This window comes from Oncorhynchus clarkii, chromosome 20 (genome assembly GCF_045791955.1).
Source record: "Oncorhynchus clarkii lewisi isolate Uvic-CL-2024 chromosome 20, UVic_Ocla_1.0, whole genome shotgun sequence".
In the NCBI taxonomy this organism is placed as follows: domain Eukaryota; kingdom Metazoa; phylum Chordata; class Actinopteri; order Salmoniformes; family Salmonidae; genus Oncorhynchus; species Oncorhynchus clarkii.
The window spans coordinates 78,882,448-78,893,347 of NC_092166.1; the positions used below are offsets into that span (position 1 = coordinate 78,882,448).

Here is a 10,900-nt window from a genome sequence, read left to right on the forward strand (position 1 = left end):
AGGTTAGGGTTAGGTAAAGGGTTAAGGTTAAGGTTAGGTAAAGGGTTAAGGTTAGGTAAAGGGTTAAGGTTAGGTAAAGGGTTAAGGTTAGGTATAAGGTTAGGGTTAGGTATAAGGTTAGGGTTAGGTATAAGGTTAGGGTTAGGTAAAGGGTTAAGGTTAGGTAAAGGGTTAAGGTTAGGTATAAGGTTAGGGTTAGGTAAAGGGTTAAGGTTAGGTAAAGGGTTAAGGTTAGGTATAAGGTTAGGGTTAGGTATAAGGTTAGGGTTAGGTATAAGGTTAGGGTTAGGTAAAGGGTTAAGGTTAGGTAAAGGGTTAAGGTTAGGGTTAGGTAAAGGGTTAAGGTTAGGTATAAGGTTAGGGTTAGGTAAAGGGTTAAGGTTAGGTAAAGGGTTAAGGTTAGGGTTAGGTAAAGGGTTAAGGTTAGGTATAAGGTTAGGGTTAGGTAAAGGGTTAAGGTTAGGTAAAGGGTTAAGGTTAGGTATAAGGTTAGGGTTAGGTAAAGGGTTTGCTAACAAGCTAAGTAGTTGCAAAGCATTCTGCCATGAAGCGTCCACGTTCTCAAAAGGGGAGTTAAAAGTTTATCAACTGTCAAAGCAGAATTACTTTCCCCATTGTTCCTCAACGGCAGTGTCTGATATATCAATGTATAACTCTGATTCTCTACTTTATCCAATGTAAAAATCACCATTTCAAATTTTGCTTCCTAAGGCTGAATCGAGGCGGTCGGTCACAAATTGGCCGTGATGAGATTCAAACTTGCCACCTTTTGGGTTGCTAGACTTTCATGTTAAACACCAACCCGTCCAACGGCACTTTTTTTCAGTGTGACGGATTTCCATTTCCTGGGGCGGCAGGGTAGCCTAGTGGTTTGAGCGTTGGACTTGTAACCGAAAGGTTGCAAGTTCAAATCCCCGAGCTGACAAGGTACAAATCTGTCTTTCTGCCCCTGAACAGGCAGTTTACCCACTGTTCCTAGGCTGTCATTGATAATAATAATTTGTTCTTAACTGACCTGCCTAGCTAAATAAAGGTAAAAATATGTTTTACTATGTTTTGTCTATGAGACCACTTGTCTTAGGGAGGCTTGTAGTATATGTAAACTGGGTGAGGGCACACTGGAATACAGACAGTTGTATGTGACCATATATCTCAGATGGAAGCTGTATCTAACTTGTTTAAGGCATTTGCTTCATAAAGCCACTTTACTGTTGCTTTCAAGTCTGCCACTTTATGAGACACTCTATTAAATCATTATGCTGTGAAATATATATATATATATATATATATATATATTTTACTATTTCTAATACAAAGTGAATGAGTCATATTTGTCACATTCATCAAAAGAAAATTGTTACAAAGCGTATTTTTCATATCGTTTATGTCCATTTTTCAGTAAATATATTTATCTCAAGCCAAAACAACTGTGCTAATAATCCAAGTGGAGTCATTTTATTGATGTAATAAAGTCTAACTAGCTAAGAGTACTAGCTGTTAAATAGCTTGTTTGTCTAACGTTAAGGAACTCCAGAACTGCCCAGCCTTCTCTCTCGTGTCAGAAAGTTGAAAGCATGAAAGTAAACCCATCTGGTGTTTTCTCTGTGAAGAACCAATGTGTGTGTGTGTGTGCGTGTGTGTGCGTTTGTGTGTGTGTATATGTGTGTGTGTGTGTGTGTGTGTGTGTGTGTGTGTGTGTGTGTGTGTGTGTGTGTGTGTGTGTGTGTGTGTGTGTGTGTGTGTGTGCAGGTTCGCGCGTGTGCGTTTGTGTTATTAAAGTGTAGCGAGAGATTGTGACGGGAAAAATACCAATCATGACTGACTGAGAGGGAGGGTGTGTGGGCGGGGTCAATCATGACTGAATGAGAGGGAGGGTGTGTGGGCGGGGACAGTCATGACTGACTGAGAGGGAGGGTGTGTGGGCGGGGTCAATCATGACTGACTGAGAGGGAGGGTGTGTGGGCGGGGTCAATCATGACTGACTGAGAGGGAGGGTGTGTGGGCGGGGTCAATCATGACTGACTGAGAGGGAGGGTGTGTGGGCGGGGTCAATCATGACTGACTGAGAGGGAGGGTGTGTGGGCGGGGTAAATCATGACTGACTGAGAGGGAGGTTGTGTGGGCGGGGACAGTCATGACTGACTGAGAGGGAGGGTGTGTGGGCGGGGACAGTCATGACTGACTGAGAGGGAGGGTGTGTGGGCGGGGTCAATCATGACTGAATGAGAGGGAGGGTGTGTGGGCGGGGTCAATCATGACTGAATGAGAGGGAGGGTGTGTGGGCGGGGACAATCATGACTGACTGAGAGGGAGGGTGTGTGGGCGGGGTCAATCATGACTGAATGAGAGGGAGGGTGTGTGGGCGGGGACAGTCATGACTGACTGAGAGGGAGGGTGTGTGGGCGGGGTCAATCATGACTGACTGAGAGGGAGGGTGTGTGGGCGGGGACAATCATGACTGAATGAGAGGGAGGGTGTGTGGGCGGGGACAATCATGACTGAATGAGAGGGAGGGTGTGTGGGCGGGGACAATCATGACTGAATGAGAGGGAGGGTGTGTGGGCGGGGACAATCATGACTGAATGAGAGGGAGGGTGTGTGGGCGGGGACAATCATGACTGAATGAGAGGGAGGATGTGTGGGCGGGGACAATCATGACTGAATGAGAGGGAGGGTGTGTGGGCGGGGACAGTCATGACTGACTGAGAGGGAGGGTGTGTGGGCGGGGTCAATCATGACTGACTGAGAGGGAGGGTGTGTGGGCGGGGTCAATCATGACTGACTGAGAGGGAGGGTGTGTGGGCGGGGACAATCATGACTGACTGAGAGGGAGGGTGTGTGGGCGGGGTCAATCATGACTGACTGAGAGGGAGGGTGTGTGGGCGGGTTCAATCATGACTGACTGAGAGGGAGGTTGTGTGGGCGGGGAAAGTCATGACTGACTGAGAGGGAGGGTGTGTGGGCGGGGTCAATCATGACTGACTGAGAGAGAGGGTGTGTGGGCGGGGACAGTCATGACTGACTGAGAGGGAGGGTGTGTGGGCGGGTTCAATCATTACTGACTGAGAGGGAGGGTGTGTGGGCGTGGACAGTCATGACTGACTGAGAGGGAGGGTGTGTGGGCGGGGACAGTCATGACTGACTGAGAGGGAGGGTGTGTGGGCGGGGACAGTCATGACTGACTGAGAGGGAGGGTGTGTGGGCTGGGTCAATCATTACTGACTGAGAGGGAGGGTGTGTGGGCGGGGACAGAACTCTAAACATGTTAGTATTGTGTTGAAGACTGGGTCAGTACTCTAAACATGTTAGTATTGTGTTGAAGACTGGGACTCTAAACATGTAAGTATTGTGTTGAAGACTGGGTCAGTACTCTAAACATGTTAGTATTGTGTTGAAGACCGGGTCTCTAAACATGCTAGTATTGTGTTGAAGACTGGGTCAGTACTGTAAACATGTTAGTATTGTGTTGAAGACTGGGTCTCTAAACATGTTAGTATTGTGTTGAAGACTGGGTCAGTACTCTAAACATGTTAGTATTGTGTTGAAGACCGGGTCTCTAAACATGCTAGTATTGTGTTGACGACTGGGTCAGAACTCTAAACATGTTAGTATTGTGTTGAAGACCGGGTCAGTACTCTAAACATGTTAGTATTGTGTTGAAGACTGGGTCTATAAACATGTTAGTATTGTGTTGAAGACTGGGTCATTACTCTAAACATGTTAGTATTGTGTTGAAGACCGGGTCAGTACTCTAAACATGTTAGTATTGTGTTGAAGACCGGGTCTCTAAACATTTTAGTATTGTGTTGAAGACTGGGTCAGTACTGTAAACACCTTGTTAGTATTGTGTTGAAGACTGGGTCAGTACTGTAAACACATTGTTAGTATTGTGTTGAAGACTGGGTCAGTACTGTAAACACGTTGTTAGTATTGTGTTGAAGACTGGGTCAGTACTCTAAACATGTTAGTATTGTGTTGAAGACTGGGTCATTACTCTAAACATGTTAGTATTGTGTTGAAGACCGGGTCAGTACTCTAAACATGTTAGTATTGTGTTGAAGACCGGGTCTCTAAACATGTTAGTATTGTGTTGAAGACTGGGTCAGTACTGTAAACACCTTGTTAGTATTGTGTTGAAGACTGGGTCAGTACTGTAAACACGTTGTTAGTATTGTGTTGAAGACTGGGTCAGTACTGTAAACACGTTGTTAGTATTGTTTTGATGTGCATCGTATTCAATCACTGGATTTGTCATCACCCCCAACTTTACTGACTTAAATCAGACCTGGTCAAAAGTAGTGCACTTTATAGGGAATAGTGTGTCATTTGGGACGTATTCCTCATCCTCACCTTATAGCCAATATGGTGCACTATATCTCCTCTAATTTCCTCAATCTGCACAAATCATTGGCAATCAACCATTTAATTAAGTGGAACGAAGGGAAATTCTTTGACAGGAGGAAAATGGAAGTTCAGTAAAAATCATTTGAATGATTAAACCCCATGACATTTACCTTGTGATGTGAAAATGATTAAAGCAATTTCACATTAAAAGTAATTGGCAAATGACAGATGCATCCAGGAACATCCTCTTATTATTCCCAGTTCTCCAGTCTCTCTCTCTCTCTCTCGCTCTCTCTCTCTCTCTCTCTGTCTCTCTCTCTCTCTCTCTGTCTCTCTCTCTCTCTCTCTGTCTCTCTCTCTCTGTCTCTCTCTCTCTCTCTCTGTCTCTCTCTCTCTGTCTCTCTCTCAATTCAATTCAATTCAATTCAAGGGCTTTATTGGCATGGGAAACATGTGTTAACATTGCCAAAGCAAGTGAGGTAGACAACATACAAAGTGAAAATATAAAGTGAAAAACAACAAAAATTAACAGTAAACATTACACATACAGAGGTTTCAAAACAGTAAAGACATTACAAATGTCATATTATATATATATATATACAGTGTTTTAACAATGTACAAGTGGTTAAAGGACACAAGATAAAATAAATAAGCATAAATATGGGTTGTATTTACAATGGTGTTTGTTCTTCACTGGTTGCCCTTTTCTCGTGGCAACAGGTCACAAATCTTGCTGCTGTGATGGCACACTGTGGAATTTCACCCAGTAGATATGGGAGTTTTTCAAATTTGGATTTGTTTTCGAATTCTTTGTGGATCTGTGTAATCTGAGGGAAATATGTCTCTCTAATATGGTCATACATTGGGCAGGAGGTTAGGAAGTGCAGCTCAGTTTCCACCTCATTTTGTGGGCAGTGAGCACATAGCCTGTCTTCTCTTGAGAGCCATGTCTGCCTACGGCGGCCTTTCTCAATAGCAAGGCTATGCTCACTGAGTCTGTACATAGTCAAAGCTTTCCTTAATTTTGGGTCAGTCACAGTGGTCAGGTATTCTGCCGCTGTGTACTCTCTGTTTAGGGCCAAATAGCATTCTAGTTTGCTCTGTTTTTTTGTTAATTCTTTCCAATGTGTCAAGTAATTATCTTTTTGTTTTCTCATGATTTGGTTGGGTCTAATTGTGCTGTTGTCCTGGGGCTCTGTAGGGTGTGTTTGTGTTTGTGAACAGAGCCCCAGGACCAGCTTGCTTAGGGGACTCTTCTCCAGGTTCATCTCTCTGTAGGTGATGGCTTTGTTATGGAAGGTTTGTGAATCACTTCCTTTTAGGTGGTTGTAGAATTTAACGGCTCTTTTCTGGATTTTGATAATTAGTGGGTATCGGCCTAATTCTGCTCTGCATGCATTATTTGGTGTTCTACGTTGTACACGGAGGATATTTTTGCAGAATTCTGCGTGCAGAGTCTCAATTTGGTGTTTGTCCCATTTTGTGAAGTCTTGGTTGGTGAGCGGACCCCAGACCTCACAACCATAAAGTGCAATGGGCTCTATGACTGATTCAAGTATTTTTAGCCAAATCCTAATTGGTATGTTGAAATTTATGTTTCTTTTGATGGCATAGAATGCCCTTCTTGCCTTGTCTCTCAGATCGTTCACAGCTTTGTGGAAGTTACCTGTGGCGCTGATGTTTAGGCCAAGGTATGTATAGTTTTTTGTGTGCTCTAGGGCAACAGTGTCTAGATTGAATTTGTATTTGTGGTCCTGGTGACTGGACCTTTTTTGGAACACCATTATTTTGGTCTTACTGAGATTTACTGTCAGGGCCCAGGTCTGACAGAATCTGTGCATAAGATCTAGGTGCTGCTGTAGGCCCTCCTTGGTTGGTGACAGAAGCACCAGATCATCGGCAAACAGTAGACATTTGACTTCGGATTCTAGCAGGGGGAGGCCGGGTGCTGCAGACTTTTCTAGTGCCCGCGCCAATTCGTTGATATATATGTTGAAGAGGGTGGGGCTTAAGCTGCATCCCTGTCTAACCCCACGACCCTGTGTGAAGAAATGTGTGTGTTTTTTGCCAATTTTAACCGCACACTTGTTGTTTGTGTACATGGATTTTATAATGTCGTATGTTTTACCCCCAACACCACTTTCCATCAGTTTGTATAGCAGACCCTCATGCCAGATTGAGTCGAAGGCTTTTTTGAAATCAACAAAGCATGAGAAGACTTTGCCTTTGTTTTGGTTTGTTTGGTTGTCAATTAGGGTGTGCAGGGTGAATACATGGTCTGTTGTACGGTAATTTGGTAAAAAGCCAATTTGACATTTGCTCAGTACATTGTTTTCATTGAGGAAATGTACGAGTCTGCTGTTAATAATAATGCAGAGGATTTTCCCAAGGTTACTGTTGACACATATTCCACGGTAGTTATTGGGGTCAAATTTGTCTCCACTTTTGTGGATTGGGGTGATCAGTCCTTGGTTCCAAATATTGGGGAAGATGCCAGAGCTAAGTATGATGTTAAAGAGTTTTAGTATAGCCAATTGGAATTTGTTGTCTGTATATTTGATCATTTCATTGAGGATACCATCAACACCACAGGCCTTTTTGGGTTGGAGGGTTTTTATTTTGTCCTGTAACTCATTCAATGTAATTGGATAATCCAGTGGGTTCTGGTAGTCTTTAATAGATGATTCTAAGATCTGTATTTGATCATGTATATGTTTTTGCTCTTTATTCTTTGTTATAGAGCCAAAAAGATTGGAGAAGTGGTTTACCCATACATCTCCATTTTGGATAGATAATTCTTCTTGTTGTTGTTTGTTTAGTGTTTTCCAATTTTCCCAGAAGTGGTTAGAGTCTATGGATTCTTCAATTGCATTGAGCTGATTTCTGACATGCTGTTCCTTATTTTTCCGTAGTGTATTTCTATATTGTTTTAGTGATTCACCATAGTGAAGGCGTAGACTCAGGTTTTCCGGGTCTCTATGTTTTTGGTTGGACAGGTTTCTCAATTTCTTTCTTAGATTTTTGCATTCTTCATCAAACCATTTGTCATTATTGTTAATTTTCTTCGGTTTTCTATTTGAGATTTTTAGATTTGATAGGGAAGCTGAGAGGTCAAATATACTGTTAAGATTTTCTACTGCCAAGTTTACACCTTCACTATTACAGCGGAACGTTTTACCCAGGAAATTGTCTAAAAGGGATTGAATTTGTTGTTGCCTAATTGTTTTTTGGTAGGTTTCCAAACTGCATTCCTTCCATCTATAGCATTTCTTAATGTTACTCAGTTCCTTTGGCTTTGATGCCTCATGATTGATTATTGCTCTGTTTAAGTAGACTGTGATTTTGCTGTGGTCTGATAGGGGTGTCAGTGGGCTGACTGTGAACGCTCTGAGAGACTCTGGGTTGAGGTCGGTGATAAAGTAGTCTACAGTACTACTGCCAAGAGATGAGCTATAGGTGTACCTACCATAGGAGTCCCCTCGAAGCCTACCGTTGACTATGTACATACCCAGCGTGCGACAGAGCTGCAGGAGTTGTGACCCGTTTTTGTTGGTTATGTTGTCATAGTTGTGCCTAGGGGGGCATATGTGGGAGGGAATGCTGTCACCTCCAGGCAGGTGTTTGTCCCCCTGTGTGCTTAGGGTGTCAGGTTCTTGTCCGGTTCTGGCATTTAGGTCGCCACAGACTAGTACATGTCCCTGGGCCTGGAAATGATTGATTTCCCCCTCCAGGATGGAGAAGCTGTCTTCATTAAAATATGGGGATTCTAGTGGGGGGATATAGGTAGCACACAGGAGGACATTTTTCTCTTAGGATAATTTCCTTTTGAATTTCTAGCCAAATGTAAAATGTTCCTGTTTTGATTAATTTAATGGAGTGAGTTAGGTCTGCTCTATACCAAATTAGCATACCCCCTGAGTCCCTTCCCTGTTTCACACCTGGTAGTTTGGTGGATGGGACTACCAGCTCTCTGTAACCTAGAGGGCAACCAGTGGGTCCGTCTCCTCTATACCAGGTTTCTTGCAGGATGACAATGTCTGTATTACCGATTTCTTTGGTGAAGTCCGGGTTTCTGCTCTTTAGGCCAAAGGCAGATGACCTCAGGCCTTGGATATTCCAGGATAATATAGTGAAGGCTTTTTGTTCCATAGAGTGTCCAATGTTGTTGGTCGTGGTTTGGCCTCAGGCCAGTAAGTGTGAGCAGAGCCTGCTGAGCATCTGGTACATGCCATTGGCTTCGGCGAGTGTGAGAGTGGAGGTTGGGACTGTTTGCCCGCTCACTACCTGGGCGTATGTGTGGCTTCCATGTTGAGGCCCTCTTTGCGGGGGTGGGGTGCATGGGGTGGGCAGGAGTGGCATAGGTCTGATCTGAGGGGGCCTAAATGGGGTGTGGGCATGGTTGACGTGGGGGGGTGTTGATTGGTTGGGGTGGGGGTGTGGATGTGTCTGGGTGTACTGTGGTCTGGATGTAATTCCTCTTGGCGTGGGTCCTCTATGTGTAGGTCCAGGGGGGGTCCTGCAGATCTGGGAGGGTGTCTCGCTGGTCTGGATGGGGTGTCTATTGATCTGTTGCTCCTGTGTGAAGTGTTGGGGATACGTTTGAGAGCGATGTCCTTTAGAGTTTGGGCAAAGGTGGGCACTGCTGCCTTGTAGAGGTGGACCTGGTCATAGAGGCTGTTCAAGTCCAGGGTGGAGTGGTGGGCCAGGAAAACGTTTGGTTTTGAGGCACAGTCACGGGAAATACTTGCATTTACCCGCTGTATTGTGGCAGGGTGGAAGTCTTTTCGTGGTAGCAGGGTGGAGATAACCACTTGTGCGTTGGGGAAAGTAGAAGAAGCCTTTTCAATCACTCCCTTCAGTGCTGTGGCCACTCTTTCCTGCTGTGCTCTCAGGTCGTTTGTGCCTGTGTGTATTATTATGTGGCTGGGTGAGCCTAGTTTGGCCTCAGACAGAAGGTCTAGGGCGCGCTGGGTGTTTGGACACCAGAGTTTAGACACACTGTGTTTGGGAAAAAGTTTTTTTTCTTCTATATATTTCCCATTTGAGTCCATAAGTAGTACAATCTGTGTCTTGTGTTTGTCCTCAGTGGGTGTGGGGGGGTTGTCAAAAGGGCTATCAGGGTGGCTGACAGGGGGGGTGCTCAGAGGGGGTGAGAGCCTCTGGGCTTGGGGTTCTTCATTTGTCTGTTCTGCTGTGATGTCGACTCTATGGTCAGGGTCTGGTGTGGACTGTTCTGCTGTGGTGTCGACTCTATGGTCAGGGTCTGGTGTGGACTGTTCTGCTGTGGTGTCGAGACTTTTGTTGGGTGCTGAGGTGGGCTGTTCTGCTGGCTTCTCTGTGGGGGTGGCCACCTAATGTTTTCTAATGGGGGTGGCCACCTGTGTTTTCTAATTGTTTTACATTCATTATCAAACCATTTGTCAGAAACATTTAGATGGTGATGTTGATTTTGAATAATTTCATTTTTATTGCATACATTGCTCTGCGGGCTTTTTCTTTGAGTGCATTCACTGCCATATTAAAGTTCCCCGATGCAGATATGGTCAGACCAAGGTAGGTGTAATGTTTTGTGTGTTCAATTAAGGTGTCGTTCAGGGTGAATTTACATTTGTGTTTCTGACATCTGGGTTTTTTTTGGAAAATCATGATTTTAGTTTTTTGGAAATTTACTGCCAGGGCCCAATTATGGCAATATTGCTCCAGAATATTAATGTTTTGTTGAAGACCTTCTTTGGTTGGTGATAGAAGTACCAAGTCATCAGCATATAGCAGGTATTTCACCTCTGTGTCAAATAGTGTGAGTCCTGGGGCTGGAGATTGGTCCAACATGTCTGCTAATTCATTGATATAAATGTTGAAAAGATTTGGACTCAAATTGCAGCCTTGTCTCACACCTCGACATTGTGAAAATAAATTCTGTTCTTTGGTTTTTGATTTTTATTGCACACTTATTTTCTGTGTACATACATTTTATTAAGTCATACACATTACCACCAAGCCCACTTTGTAGAATTTTGTAGAATAGCCCTTCGTGCCAAATCGAATCAAATGCTTTTTTAAAGTCAATAAAGCAAGCAAAGATTTTGCCCTCTTTTTTTTGGTGGACGTGTTTATTAATTAGTGTGTGTAAGGTGTATATATGGTCAGTAGTGCGATGGTTAGGGAGAAAGCCAATTTGACATTTACTTATTACATTTTTTTCTTGAAGAAAGGTTTGAATTCTTGAATTCAAAATGCTACAGAAAATCTTTCCCAAGTTACTGTTGACGCAAATTCCCCTGTAATTATTGGGGTCTGATTTGTCTCCATTTTTGTGGATAGGGGAGATGAGCCCCTGGTTCCAGACATCAGGGAAGCAGCCAGAAGTTAAAACCATGTTGAACAATTTAAGCACAGCATTTTGCAACTCAGGTGTGCTGTTTTTCAGCATTTCATTTCTGATGTTGTCTACACCACAAGCCTTTTTTGATTTAATAGATTTTAGCTTTTCATTTAGTTCTTGTTGGGTTATTGGGTAATCTAATGGATTTTGGTTGTTTTTAATGACTGATTC

At 43.7% G+C, this 10,900-nt stretch overlaps 1 protein-coding gene across 1 annotated transcript in view; it reads left to right on the forward strand.

Annotated features, from left to right (window-relative positions):
• The window catches only part of LOC139377171 (ankyrin repeat and fibronectin type-III domain-containing protein 1-like), a 165,841-nt gene that overhangs the window by 133,569 nt on the left and 21,372 nt on the right, over window positions 1-10,900 (forward strand). The gene's annotated exons all lie outside the window — the stretch shown is intronic.